Here is a 14,303-nt window from a genome sequence, read left to right as displayed (position 1 = left end):
TTAAAAGAATAACGCGAAAGGAACATGGCGGGTGCGATCATACCAGCACTAATGCACCGGATCCCATCAGAACTCCGAAGTTAAGCGTGCTTGGGCGAGAGTAGTACTAGGATGGGTGACCCCCTGGGAAGTCCTCGTGTTGCACCCCTCTCTTTTTTGTTTCGAAATCCAAATTTCCTATTCGTTCTTTATCCTGTAGTAATTTAGCTCCGTCGGAACGATTGCTTAATATTTTGCTTCTTGTCGAAGCGTGAAGGAGGATCTGAAGGCGCGAGACAAATCAGGAACGGTACGGCTCGATCAAAGCCCGGATCGTCGCTCAAATTTGTCGGCGCAAATGTATCACCGCAACTAGGGGTGGCAATTTTCGACACGACACGAACCTAACACGAAATTAATGGGTTTGGGTTGAGGTTTCGGGAATTCGGGTCAGAATCGGGTTGGACCCGATGAACCCGAAAAGAAAACCGGTCGATTTCGGGTCAACCCGTGGTGACCTGATATGACCCGATATGACCCGTTTACGAATTAAAAATAATTTAATAAACATAAAAATAATTTTATCTAACTAAACTAAGTTATTCTTTTTTTCAAAGGCATTAATTACTTAATCCTAAACGAATTTATTTAATTTGTGTGAAGTTGAAATTATTATACTTGGACAAATAATATATTATATTATTTTTCACTTTTGTATTGTTTTAATTTATTTTATATTTTGCTTGGGATAAAACACTTTTACGGTGTTTAATTTATTTTAGATTTGATTTGGAATCATTTATTTAAATTTTTATTACTTGATTATGTAATTAGTTTTGTGAGAAATTGATTTTATTAGAAATTACAGTGATAAATTAATAAATTAAAATTAAGTTTCGGGTCATTTCGGGTCGACCCGCCGCCCCGTAAACCTGAAATTTTCGGGTTCGGGTCAGCATACCTGACCCGTCACGGGTTGGCGGGTCGGGGTTCGGGTCAACAGATTTTCTGGCGGGTCTGTTGACCCGAACCCGACCCGCCAACCTGATTTGGACCCGAATTGCCACCCCTAACTGCAAGCGTGAAGGATTGATTTCATGATAATTTAGAGTTGCGGGATGAGGGAAAAAAACAGGGTGCAAATCAATAACAAAAAAAAATATAAAGTAAATAAATAAAAGGATAAGAGGAAAATGCTTGAATTGACGCTTAAAATGAATTTCGGTCTAGAAAAGCCACACTGCTTCGCAGGACGGGGTAGTTTAAAAGAATAACGCGAAAGGAACATGGCGGGTGCGATCATACCAGCGCTAATGCACCGGATCCCATCAGAACTCCGAAGTTAAGCGTGCTTGGGCGAGAGTAGTACTAGGATGGGTGACCCCCTGGGAAGTCCTCGTGTTGCACCCCTCTCTTTTTTGTTTCGAAATCCAAATTTCCTATTCGTTCTTTATCCTGTAGTAATTTAGCTCCGTCGGAACGATTGCTTAATATTTTGCTTCTTGTCGAAGCGTGAAGGAGGATCTGAAGGCGCGAGACAAATCAGGAACGGTACGGCTCGATCAAAGCCCGGATCGTCGCTCAAATTTGTCGGCGCAAATGTATCACCGCAACTAGGGGTGGCAATTTTCGACACGACACGAACCTAACACGAAATTAATGGGTTTGGGTTGAGGTTTCGGGAATTCGGGTCAGAATCGGGTTGGACCCGATGAACCCGAAAAGAAAACCGGTCGATTTCGGGTCAACCCGTGGTGACCTGATATGACCCGATATGACCCGTTTACGAATTAAAAATAATTTAATAAACATAAAAATAATTTTATCTAACTAAACTAAGTTATTCTTTTTTTCAAAGGCATTAATTACTTAATCCTAAACGAATTTATTTAATTTGTGTGAAGTTGAAATTATTATACTTGGACAAATAATATATTATATTATTTTTCACTTTTGTATTGTTTTAATTTATTTTATATTTTGCTTGGGATAAAACACTTTTACGGTGTTTAATTTATTTTAGATTTGATTTGGAATCATTTATTTAAATTTTTATTACTTGATTATGTAATTAGTTTTGTGAGAAATTGATTTTATTAGAAATTACAGTGATAAATTAATAAATTAAAATTAAGTTTCGGGTCATTTCGGGTCGACCCGCCGCCCCGTAAACCTGAAATTTTCGGGTTCGGGTCAGCATACCTGACCCGTCACGGGTTGGCGGGTCGGGGTTCGGGTCAACAGATTTTCTGGCGGGTCTGTTGACCCGAACCCGACCCGCCAACCTGATTTGGACCCGAATTGCCACCCCTAACTGCAAGCGTGAAGGATTGATTTCATGATAATTTAGAGTTGCGGGATGAGGGAAAAAAACAGGGTGCAAATCAATAACAAAAAAAAATATAAAGTAAATAAATAAAAGGATAAGAGGAAAATGCTTGAATTGACGCTTAAAATGAATTTCGGTCTAGAAAAGCCACACTGCTTCGCAGGACGGGGTAGTTTAAAAGAATAACGCGAAAGGAACATGGCGGGTGCGATCATACCAGCACTAATGCACCGGATCCCATCAGAACTCCGAAGTTAAGCGTGCTTGGGCGAGAGTAGTACTAGGATGGGTGACCCCCTGGGAAGTCCTCGTGTTGCACCCCTCTCTTTTTTGTTTCGAAATCCAAATTTCCTATTCGTTCTTTATCCTGTAGTAATTTAGCTCCGTCGGAACGATTGCTTAATATTTTGCTTCTTGTCGAAGCGTGAAGGAGGATCTGAAGGCGCGAGACAAAATCAGGAACGGTACGGCTCGATCAAAGCCCGGATCGTCGCTCAAATTTGTCGGCGCAAATGTATCACCGCAACTAGGGGTGGCAATTTTCGACACGACACGAACCTAACACGAAATTAATGGGTTTGGGTTGAGGTTTCGGGAATTCGGGTCAGAATCGGGTTGGACCCGATGAACCCGAAAAGAAAACCGGTCGATTTCGGGTCAACCCGTGGTGACCTGATATGACCCGATATGACCCGTTTACGAATTAAAAATAATTTAATAAACATAAAAATAATTTTATCTAACTAAACTAAGTTATTCTTTTTTTCAAAGGCATTAATTACTTAATCCTAAACGAATTTATTTAATTTGTGTGAAGTTGAAATTATTGTACTTGGACAAATAATATATTATATTATTTTTCACTTTTGTATTGTTTTAATTTATTTTATATTTTGCTTGGGATAAAACACTTTTACGGTGTTTAATTTATTTTAGATTTGATTTGGAATCATTTATTTAAATTTTTATTACTTGATTATGTAATTAGTTTTGTGAGAAATTGATTTTATTAGAAATTACAGTGATAAATTAATAAATTAAAATTAAGTTTCGGGTCATTTCGGGTCGACCCGCCGCCCCGTAAACCTGAAATTTTCGGGTTCGGGTCAGCATACCTGACCCGTCACGGGTTGGCGGGTCGGGGTTCGGGTCAACAGATTTTCTGGCGGGTCTGTTGACCCGAACCCGACCCGCCAACCTGATTTGGACCCGAATTGCCACCCCTAACTGCAAGCGTGAAGGATTGATTTCATGATAATTTAGAGTTGCGGGATGAGGGAAAAAAACAGGGTGCAAATCAATAACAAAAAAAAATATAAAGTAAATAAATAAAAGGATAAGAGGAAAATGCTTGAATTGACGCTTAAAATGAATTTCGGTCTAGAAAAGCCACACTGCTTCGCAGGACGGGGTAGTTTAAAAGAATAACGCGAAAGGAACATGGCGGGTGCGATCATACCAGCACTAATGCACCGGATCCCATCAGAACTCCGAAGTTAAGCGTGCTTGGGCGAGAGTAGTACTAGGATGGGTGACCCCCTGGGAAGTCCTCGTGTTGCACCCCTCTCTTTTTTGTTTCGAAATCCAAATTTCCTATTCGTTCTTTATCCTGTAGTAATTTAGCTCCGTCGGAACGATTGCTTAATATTTTGCTTCTTGTCGAAGCGTGAAGGAGGATCTGAAGGCGCGAGACAAATCAGGAACGGTACGGCTCGATCAAAGCCCGGATCGTCGCTCAAATTTGTCGGCGCAAATGCATCACCGCAACTAGGGGTGGCAATTTTCGACACGACACGAACCTAACACGAAATTAATGGGTTTGGGTTGAGGTTTCGGGAATTCGGGTCAGAATCGGGTTGGACCCGATGAACCCGAAAAGAAAACCGGTCGATTTCGGGTCAACCCGTGGTGACCTGATATGACCCGATATGACCCGTTTACGAATTAAAAATAATTTAATAAACATAAAAATAATTTTATCTAACTAAACTAAGTTATTCTTTTTTTCAAAGGCATTAATTACTTAATCCTAAACGAATTTATTTAATTTGTGTGAAGTTGAAATTATTGTACTTGGACAAATAATATATTATATTATTTTTCACTTTTGTATTGTTTTAATTTATTTTATATTTTGCTTGGGATAAAACACTTTTACGGTGTTTAATTTATTTTAGATTTGATTTGGAATCATTTATTTAAATTTTTATTACTTGATTATGTAATTAGTTTTGTGAGAAATTGATTTTATTAGAAATTACAGTGATAAATTAATAAATTAAAATTAAGTTTCGGGTCATTTCGGGTCGACCCGCCGCCCCGTAAACCTGAAATTTTCGGGTTCGGGTCAGCATACCTGACCCGTCACGGGTTGGCGGGTCGGGGTTCGGGTCAACAGATTTTCTGGCGGGTCTGTTGACCCGAACCCGACCCGCCAACCTGATTTGGACCCGAATTGCCACCCCTAACTGCAAGCGTGAAGGATTGATTTCATGATAATTTAGAGTTGCGGGATGAGGGAAAAAAACAGGGTGCAAATCAATAACAAAAAAAAATATAAAGTAAATAAATAAAAGGATAAGAGGAAAATGCTTGAATTGACGCTTAAAATGAATTTCGGTCTAGAAAAGCCACACTGCTTCGCAGGACGGGGTAGTTTAAAAGAATAACGCGAAAGGAACATGGCGGGTGCGATCATACCAGCACTAATGCACCGGATCCCATCAGAACTCCGAAGTTAAGCGTGCTTGGGCGAGAGTAGTACTAGGATGGGTGACCCCCTGGGAAGTCCTCGTGTTGCACCCCTCTCTTTTTTGTTTCGAAATCCAAATTTCCTATTCGTTCTTTATCCTGTAGTAATTTAGCTCCGTCGGAACGATTGCTTAATATTTTGCTTCTTGTCGAAGCGTGAAGGAGGATCTGAAGGCGCGAGACAAATCAGGAACGGTACGGCTCGATCAAAGCCCGGATCGTCGCTCAAATTTGTCGGCGCAAATGCATCACCGCAACTAGGGGTGGCAATTTTCGACACGACACGAACCTAACACGAAATTAATGGGTTTGGGTTGAGGTTTCGGGAATTCGGGTCAGAATCGGGTTGGACCCGATGAACCCGAAAAGAAAACCGGTCGATTTCGGGTCAACCCGTGGTGACCTGATATGACCCGATATGACCCGTTTACGAATTAAAAATAATTTAATAAACATAAAAATAATTTTATCTAACTAAACTAAGTTATTCTTTTTTTCAAAGGCATTAATTACTTAATCCTAAACGAATTTATTTAATTTGTGTGAAGTTGAAATTATTGTACTTGGACAAATAATATATTATATTATTTTTCACTTTTGTATTGTTTTAATTTATTTTATATTTTGCTTGGGATAAAACACTTTTACGGTGTTTAATTTATTTTAGATTTGATTTGGAATCATTTATTTAAATTTTTATTACTTGATTATGTAATTAGTTTTGTGAGAAATTGATTTTATTAGAAATTACAGTGATAAATTAATAAATTAAAATTAAGTTTCGGGTCATTTCGGGTCGACCCGCCGCCCCGTAAACCTGAAATTTTCGGGTTCGGGTCAGCATACCTGACCCGTCACGGGTTGGCGGGTCGGGGTTCGGGTCAACAGATTTTCTGGCGGGTCTGTTGACCCGAACCCGACCCGCCAACCTGATTTGGACCCGAATTGCCACCCCTAACTGCAAGCGTGAAGGATTGATTTCATGATAATTTAGAGTTGCGGGATGAGGGAAAAAAACAGGGTGCAAATCAATAACAAAAAAAAATATAAAGTAAATAAATAAAAGGATAAGAGGAAAATGCTTGAATTGACGCTTAAAATGAATTTCGGTCTAGAAAAGCCACACTGCTTCGCAGGACGGGGTAGTTTAAAAGAATAACGCGAAAGGAACATGGCGGGTGCGATCATACCAGCACTAATGCACCGGATCCCATCAGAACTCCGAAGTTAAGCGTGCTTGGGCGAGAGTAGTACTAGGATGGGTGACCCCCTGGGAAGTCCTCGTGTTGCACCCCTCTCTTTTTTGTTTCGAAATCCAAATTTCCTATTCGTTCTTTATCCTGTAGTAATTTAGCTCCGTCGGAACGATTGCTTAATATTTTGCTTCTTGTCGAAGCGTGAAGGAGGATCTGAAGGCGCGAGACAAATCAGGAACGGTACGGCTCGATCAAAGCCCGGATCGTCGCTCAAATTTGTCGGCGCAAATGCATCACCGCAACTAGGGGTGGCAATTTTCGACACGACACGAACCTAACACGAAATTAATGGGTTTGGGTTGAGGTTTCGGGAATTCGGGTCAGAATCGGGTTGGACCCGATGAACCCGAAAAGAAAACCGGTCGATTTCGGGTCAACCCGTGGTGACCTGATATGACCCGATATGACCCGTTTACGAATTAAAAATAATTTAATAAACATAAAAATAATTTTATCTAACTAAACTAAGTTATTCTTTTTTTCAAAGGCATTAATTACTTAATCCTAAACGAATTTATTTAATTTGTGTGAAGTTGAAATTATTGTACTTGGACAAATAATATATTATATTATTTTTCACTTTTGTATTGTTTTAATTTATTTTATATTTTGCTTGGGATAAAACACTTTTACGGTGTTTAATTTATTTTAGATTTGATTTGGAATCATTTATTTAAATTTTTATTACTTGATTATGTAATTAGTTTTGTGAGAAATTGATTTTATTAGAAATTACAGTGATAAATTAATAAATTAAAATTAAGTTTCGGGTCATTTCGGGTCGACCCGCCGCCCCGTAAACCTGAAATTTTCGGGTTCGGGTCAGCATACCTGACCCGTCACGGGTTGGCGGGTCGGGGTTCGGGTCAACAGATTTTCTGGCGGGTCTGTTGACCCGAACCCGACCCGCCAACCTGATTTGGACCCGAATTGCCACCCCTAACTGCAAGCGTGAAGGATTGATTTCATGATAATTTAGAGTTGCGGGATGAGGGAAAAAAACAGGGTGCAAATCAATAACAAAAAAAAATATAAAGTAAATAAATAAAAGGATAAGAGGAAAATGCTTGAATTGACGCTTAAAATGAATTTCGGTCTAGAAAAGCCACACTGCTTCGCAGGACGGGGTAGTTTAAAAGAATAACGCGAAAGGAACATGGCGGGTGCGATCATACCAGCACTAATGCACCGGATCCCATCAGAACTCCGAAGTTAAGCGTGCTTGGGCGAGAGTAGTACTAGGATGGGTGACCCCCTGGGAAGTCCTCGTGTTGCACCCCTCTCTTTTTTGTTTCGAAATCCAAATTTCCTATTCGTTCTTTATCCTGTAGTAATTTAGCTCCGTCGGAACGATTGCTTAATATTTTGCTTCTTGTCGAAGCGTGAAGGAGGATCTGAAGGCGCGAGACAAATCAGGAACGGTACGGCTCGATCAAAGCCCGGATCGTCGCTCAAATTTGTCGGCGCAAATGCATCACCGCAACTAGGGGTGGCAATTTTCGACACGACACGAACCTAACACGAAATTAATGGGTTTGGGTTGAGGTTTCGGGAATTCGGGTCAGAATCGGGTTGGACCCGATGAACCCGAAAAGAAAACCGGTCGATTTCGGGTCAACCCGTGGTGACCTGATATGACCCGATATGACCCGTTTACGAATTAAAAATAATTTAATAAACATAAAAATAATTTTATCTAACTAAACTAAGTTATTCTTTTTTTCAAAGGCATTAATTACTTAATCCTAAACGAATTTATTTAATTTGTGTGAAGTTGAAATTATTGTACTTGGACAAATAATATATTATATTATTTTTCACTTTTGTATTGTTTTAATTTATTTTATATTTTGCTTGGGATAAAACACTTTTACGGTGTTTAATTTATTTTAGATTTGATTTGGAATCATTTATTTAAATTTTTATTACTTGATTATGTAATTAGTTTTGTGAGAAATTGATTTTATTAGAAATTACAGTGATAAATTAATAAATTAAAATTAAGTTTCGGGTCATTTCGGGTCGACCCGCCGCCCCGTAAACCTGAAATTTTCGGGTTCGGGTCAGCATACCTGACCCGTCACGGGTTGGCGGGTCGGGGTTCGGGTCAACAGATTTTCTGGCGGGTCTGTTGACCCGAACCCGACCCGCCAACCTGATTTGGACCCGAATTGCCACCCCTAACTGCAAGCGTGAAGGATTGATTTCATGATAATTTAGAGTTGCGGGATGAGGGAAAAAAACAGGGTGCAAATCAATAACAAAAAAAAATATAAAGTAAATAAATAAAAGGATAAGAGGAAAATGCTTGAATTGACGCTTAAAATGAATTTCGGTCTAGAAAAGCCACACTGCTTCGCAGGACGGGGTAGTTTAAAAGAATAACGCGAAAGGAACATGGCGGGTGCGATCATACCAGCACTAATGCACCGGATCCCATCAGAACTCCGAAGTTAAGCGTGCTTGGGCGAGAGTAGTACTAGGATGGGTGACCCCCTGGGAAGTCCTCGTGTTGCACCCCTCTCTTTTTTGTTTCGAAATCCAAATTTCCTATTCGTTCTTTATCCTGTAGTAATTTAGCTCCGTCGGAACGATTGCTTAATATTTTGCTTCTTGTCGAAGCGTGAAGGAGGATCTGAAGGCGCGAGACAAATCAGGAACGGTACGGCTCGATCAAAGCCCGGATCGTCGCTCAAATTTGTCGGCGCAAATGCATCACCGCAACTAGGGGTGGCAATTTTCGACACGACACGAACCTAACACGAAATTAATGGGTTTGGGTTGAGGTTTCGGGAATTCGGGTCAGAATCGGGTTGGACCCGATGAACCCGAAAAGAAAACCGGTCGATTTCGGGTCAACCCGTGGTGACCTGATATGACCCGATATGACCCGTTTACGAATTAAAAATAATTTAATAAACATAAAAATAATTTTATCTAACTAAACTAAGTTATTCTTTTTTTCAAAGGCATTAATTACTTAATCCTAAACGAATTTATTTAATTTGTGTGAAGTTGAAATTATTGTACTTGGACAAATAATATATTATATTATTTTTCACTTTTGTATTGTTTTAATTTATTTTATATTTTGCTTGGGATAAAACACTTTTACGGTGTTTAATTTATTTTAGATTTGATTTGGAATCATTTATTTAAATTTTTATTACTTGATTATGTAATTAGTTTTGTGAGAAATTGATTTTATTAGAAATTACAGTGATAAATTAATAAATTAAAATTAAGTTTCGGGTCATTTCGGGTCGACCCGCCGCCCCGTAAACCTGAAATTTTCGGGTTCGGGTCAGCATACCTGACCCGTCACGGGTTGGCGGGTCGGGGTTCGGGTCAACAGATTTTCTGGCGGGTCTGTTGACCCGAACCCGACCCGCCAACCTGATTTGGACCCGAATTGCCACCCCTAACTGCAAGCGTGAAGGATTGATTTCATGATAATTTAGAGTTGCGGGATGAGGGAAAAAAACAGGGTGCAAATCAATAACAAAAAAAAATATAAAGTAAATAAATAAAAGGATAAGAGGAAAATGCTTGAATTGACGCTTAAAATGAATTTCGGTCTAGAAAAGCCACACTGCTTCGCAGGACGGGGTAGTTTAAAAGAATAACGCGAAAGGAACATGGCGGGTGCGATCATACCAGCACTAATGCACCGGATCCCATCAGAACTCCGAAGTTAAGCGTGCTTGGGCGAGAGTAGTACTAGGATGGGTGACCCCCTGGGAAGTCCTCGTGTTGCACCCCTCTCTTTTTTGTTTCGAAATCCAAATTTCCTATTCGTTCTTTATCCTGTAGTAATTTAGCTCCGTCGGAACGATTGCTTAATATTTTGCTTCTTGTCGAAGCGTGAAGGAGGATCTGAAGGCGCGAGACAAATCAGGAACGGTACGGCTCGATCAAAGCCCGGATCGTCGCTCAAATTTGTCGGCGCAAATGCATCACCGCAACTAGGGGTGGCAATTTTCGACACGACACGAACCTAACACGAAATTAATGGGTTTGGGTTGAGGTTTCGGGAATTCGGGTCAGAATCGGGTTGGACCCGATGAACCCGAAAAGAAAACCGGTCGATTTCGGGTCAACCCGTGGTGACCTGATATGACCCGATATGACCCGTTTACGAATTAAAAATAATTTAATAAACATAAAAATAATTTTATCTAACTAAACTAAGTTATTCTTTTTTTCAAAGGCATTAATTACTTAATCCTAAACGAATTTATTTAATTTGTGTGAAGTTGAAATTATTGTACTTGGACAAATAATATATTATATTATTTTTCACTTTTGTATTGTTTTAATTTATTTTATATTTTGCTTGGGATAAAACACTTTTACGGTGTTTAATTTATTTTAGATTTGATTTGGAATCATTTATTTAAATTTTTATTACTTGATTATGTAATTAGTTTTGTGAGAAATTGATTTTATTAGAAATTACAGTGATAAATTAATAAATTAAAATTAAGTTTCGGGTCATTTCGGGTCGACCCGCCGCCCCGTAAACCTGAAATTTTCGGGTTCGGGTCAGCATACCTGACCCGTCACGGGTTGGCGGGTCGGGGTTCGGGTCAACAGATTTTCTGGCGGGTCTGTTGACCCGAACCCGACCCGCCAACCTGATTTGGACCCGAATTGCCACCCCTAACTGCAAGCGTGAAGGATTGATTTCATGATAATTTAGAGTTGCGGGATGAGGGAAAAAAACAGGGTGCAAATCAATAACAAAAAAAAATATAAAGTAAATAAATAAAAGGATAAGAGGAAAATGCTTGAATTGACGCTTAAAATGAATTTCGGTCTAGAAAAGCCACACTGCTTCGCAGGACGGGGTAGTTTAAAAGAATAACGCGAAAGGAACATGGCGGGTGCGATCATACCAGCACTAATGCACCGGATCCCATCAGAACTCCGAAGTTAAGCGTGCTTGGGCGAGAGTAGTACTAGGATGGGTGACCCCCTGGGAAGTCCTCGTGTTGCACCCCTCTCTTTTTTGTTTCGAAATCCAAATTTCCTATTCGTTCTTTATCCTGTAGTAATTTAGCTCCGTCGGAACGATTGCTTAATATTTTGCTTCTTGTCGAAGCGTGAAGGAGGATCTGAAGGCGCGAGACAAATCAGGAACGGTACGGCTCGATCAAAGCCCGGATCGTCGCTCAAATTTGTCGGCGCAAATGCATCACCGCAACTAGGGGTGGCAATTTTCGACACGACACGAACCTAACACGAAATTAATGGGTTTGGGTTGAGGTTTCGGGAATTCGGGTCAGAATCGGGTTGGACCCGATGAACCCGAAAAGAAAACCGGTCGATTTCGGGTCAACCCGTGGTGACCTGATATGACCCGATATGACCCGTTTACGAATTAAAAATAATTTAATAAACATAAAAATAATTTTATCTAACTAAACTAAGTTATTCTTTTTTTCAAAGGCATTAATTACTTAATCCTAAACGAATTTATTTAATTTGTGTGAAGTTGAAATTATTATACTTGGACAAATAATATATTATATTATTTTTCACTTTTGTATTGTTTTAATTTATTTTATATTTTGCTTGGGATAAAACACTTTTACGGTGTTTAATTTATTTTAGATTTGATTTGGAATCATTTATTTAAATTTTTATTACTTGATTATGTAATTAGTTTTGTGAGAAATTGATTTTATTAGAAATTACAGTGATAAATTAATAAATTAAAATTAAGTTTCGGGTCATTTCGGGTCGACCCGCCGCCCCGTAAACCTGAAATTTTCGGGTTCGGGTCAGCATACCTGACCCGTCACGGGTTGGCGGGTCGGGGTTCGGGTCAACAGATTTTCTGGCGGGTCTGTTGACCCGAACCCGACCCGCCAACCTGATTTGGACCCGAATTGCCACCCCTAACTGCAAGCGTGAAGGATTGATTTCATGATAATTTAGAGTTGCGGGATGAGGGAAAAAAACAGGGTGCAAATCAATAACAAAAAAAAATATAAAGTAAATAAATAAAAGGATAAGAGGAAAATGCTTGAATTGACGCTTAAAATGAATTTCGGTCTAGAAAAGCCACACTGCTTCGCAGGACGGGGTAGTTTAAAAGAATAACGCGAAAGGAACATGGCGGGTGCGATCATACCAGCACTAATGCACCGGATCCCATCAGAACTCCGAAGTTAAGCGTGCTTGGGCGAGAGTAGTACTAGGATGGGTGACCCCCTGGGAAGTCCTCGTGTTGCACCCCTCTCTTTTTTGTTTCGAAATCCAAATTTCCTATTCGTTCTTTATCCTGTAGTAATTTAGCTCCGTCGGAACGATTGCTTAATATTTTGCTTCTTGTCGAAGCGTGAAGGAGGATCTGAAGGCGCGAGACAAATCAGGAACGGTACGGCTCGATCAAAGCCCGGATCGTCGCTCAAATTTGTCGGCGCAAATGTATCACCGCAACTAGGGGTGGCAATTTTCGACACGACACGAACCTAACACGAAATTAATGGGTTTGGGTTGAGGTTTCGGGAATTCGGGTCAGAATCGGGTTGGACCCGATGAACCCGAAAAGAAAACCGGTCGATTTCGGGTCAACCCGTGGTGACCTGATATGACCCGATATGACCCGTTTACGAATTAAAAATAATTTAATAAACATAAAAATAATTTTATCTAACTAAACTAAGTTATTCTTTTTTTCAAAGGCATTAATTACTTAATCCTAAACGAATTTATTTAATTTGTGTGAAGTTGAAATTATTATACTTGGACAAATAATATATTATATTATTTTTCACTTTTGTATTGTTTTAATTTATTTTATATTTTGCTTGGGATAAAACACTTTTACGGTGTTTAATTTATTTTAGATTTGATTTGGAATCATTTATTTAAATTTTTATTACTTGATTATGTAATTAGTTTTGTGAGAAATTGATTTTATTAGAAATTACAGTGATAAATTAATAAATTAAAATTAAGTTTCGGGTCATTTCGGGTCGACCCGCCGCCCCGTAAACCTGAAATTTTCGGGTTCGGGTCAGCATACCTGACCCGTCACGGGTTGGCGGGTCGGGGTTCGGGTCAACAGATTTTCTGGCGGGTCTGTTGACCCGAACCCGACCCGCCAACCTGATTTGGACCCGAATTGCCACCCCTAACTGCAAGCGTGAAGGATTGATTTCATGATAATTTAGAGTTGCGGGATGAGGGAAAAAAACAGGGTGCAAATCAATAACAAAAAAAAATATAAAGTAAATAAATAAAAGGATAAGAGGAAAATGCTTGAATTGACGCTTAAAATGAATTTCGGTCTAGAAAAGCCACACTGCTTCGCAGGACGGGGTAGTTTAAAAGAATAACGCGAAAGGAACATGGCGGGTGCGATCATACCAGCACTAATGCACCGGATCCCATCAGAACTCCGAAGTTAAGCGTGCTTGGGCGAGAGTAGTACTAGGATGGGTGACCCCCTGGGAAGTCCTCGTGTTGCACCCCTCTCTTTTTTGTTTCGAAATCCAAATTTCCTATTCGTTCTTTATCCTGTAGTAATTTAGCTCCGTCGGAACGATTGCTTAATATTTTGCTTCTTGTCGAAGCGTGAAGGAGGATCTGAAGGCGCGAGACAAATCAGGAACGGTACGGCTCGATCAAAGCCCGGATCGTCGCTCAAATTTGTCGGCGCAAATGTATCACCGCAACTAGGGGTGGCAATTTTCGACACGACACGAACCTAACACGAAATTAATGGGTTTGGGTTGAGGTTTCGGGAATTCGGGTCAGAATCGGGTTGGACCCGATGAACCCGAAAAGAAAACCGGTCGATTTCGGGTCAACCCGTGGTGACCTGATATGACCCGATATGACCCGTTTACGAATTAAAAATAATTTAATAAACATAAAAATAATTTTATCTAACTAAACTAAGTTATTCTTTTTTTCAAAGGCATTAATTACTTAATCCTAAACGAATTTATTTAATTTGTGTGAAGTTGAAATTA

General features: G+C 39.7%; 12 non-coding genes across 12 annotated transcripts; all 12 read left to right on the top strand.

Annotated features, from left to right (window-relative positions):
• Positions 1–29: 29 nt before the first annotated feature.
• On the top strand, positions 30–148 carry LOC140027169 (5S ribosomal RNA). The gene has a single exon (XR_011831122.1). It is a non-coding gene; the product is annotated as a 5S ribosomal RNA (ribosomal RNA).
• A 1,122-nt stretch (positions 149–1,270) lies between these two features.
• LOC140030154 (5S ribosomal RNA) lies at positions 1,271–1,389 on the top strand. The gene has a single exon (XR_011834068.1). It is a non-coding gene; the product is annotated as a 5S ribosomal RNA (ribosomal RNA).
• A 1,122-nt stretch (positions 1,390–2,511) lies between these two features.
• On the top strand, positions 2,512–2,630 carry LOC140027158 (5S ribosomal RNA). Its single transcript, XR_011831110.1, has one exon. It is a non-coding gene; the product is annotated as a 5S ribosomal RNA (ribosomal RNA).
• Positions 2,631–3,753: 1,123 nt separating this feature from the next.
• LOC140027147 (5S ribosomal RNA) lies at positions 3,754–3,872 on the top strand. Its single transcript, XR_011831099.1, has one exon. It is a non-coding gene; the product is annotated as a 5S ribosomal RNA (ribosomal RNA).
• A 1,122-nt stretch (positions 3,873–4,994) lies between these two features.
• Positions 4,995–5,113, top strand: LOC140027136 (5S ribosomal RNA). Its single transcript, XR_011831088.1, has one exon. It is a non-coding gene; the product is annotated as a 5S ribosomal RNA (ribosomal RNA).
• Positions 5,114–6,235: 1,122 nt separating this feature from the next.
• On the top strand, positions 6,236–6,354 carry LOC140027124 (5S ribosomal RNA). Its single transcript, XR_011831076.1, has one exon. It is a non-coding gene; the product is annotated as a 5S ribosomal RNA (ribosomal RNA).
• Positions 6,355–7,476: 1,122 nt separating this feature from the next.
• LOC140027113 (5S ribosomal RNA) lies at positions 7,477–7,595 on the top strand. The gene has a single exon (XR_011831065.1). It is a non-coding gene; the product is annotated as a 5S ribosomal RNA (ribosomal RNA).
• Positions 7,596–8,717: 1,122 nt separating this feature from the next.
• Positions 8,718–8,836, top strand: LOC140027102 (5S ribosomal RNA). The gene has a single exon (XR_011831054.1). It is a non-coding gene; the product is annotated as a 5S ribosomal RNA (ribosomal RNA).
• Positions 8,837–9,958: 1,122 nt separating this feature from the next.
• On the top strand, positions 9,959–10,077 carry LOC140027091 (5S ribosomal RNA). Its single transcript, XR_011831043.1, has one exon. It is a non-coding gene; the product is annotated as a 5S ribosomal RNA (ribosomal RNA).
• Positions 10,078–11,199: 1,122 nt separating this feature from the next.
• On the top strand, positions 11,200–11,318 carry LOC140027080 (5S ribosomal RNA). The gene has a single exon (XR_011831032.1). It is a non-coding gene; the product is annotated as a 5S ribosomal RNA (ribosomal RNA).
• A 1,122-nt stretch (positions 11,319–12,440) lies between these two features.
• LOC140027069 (5S ribosomal RNA) lies at positions 12,441–12,559 on the top strand. Its single transcript, XR_011831021.1, has one exon. It is a non-coding gene; the product is annotated as a 5S ribosomal RNA (ribosomal RNA).
• Positions 12,560–13,681: 1,122 nt separating this feature from the next.
• On the top strand, positions 13,682–13,800 carry LOC140027058 (5S ribosomal RNA). Its single transcript, XR_011831010.1, has one exon. It is a non-coding gene; the product is annotated as a 5S ribosomal RNA (ribosomal RNA).
• Positions 13,801–14,303: the final 503 nt, after the last annotated feature.

The sequence above is a fragment of the Coffea arabica genome, chromosome 11e (genome assembly GCF_036785885.1).
Source record: "Coffea arabica cultivar ET-39 chromosome 11e, Coffea Arabica ET-39 HiFi, whole genome shotgun sequence".
NCBI lineage: Eukaryota > Viridiplantae > Streptophyta > Magnoliopsida > Gentianales > Rubiaceae > Coffea > Coffea arabica.
Note: the sequence above shows the minus strand (reverse complement) of the source record. Positions and strands in the feature narration are given on the sequence as shown.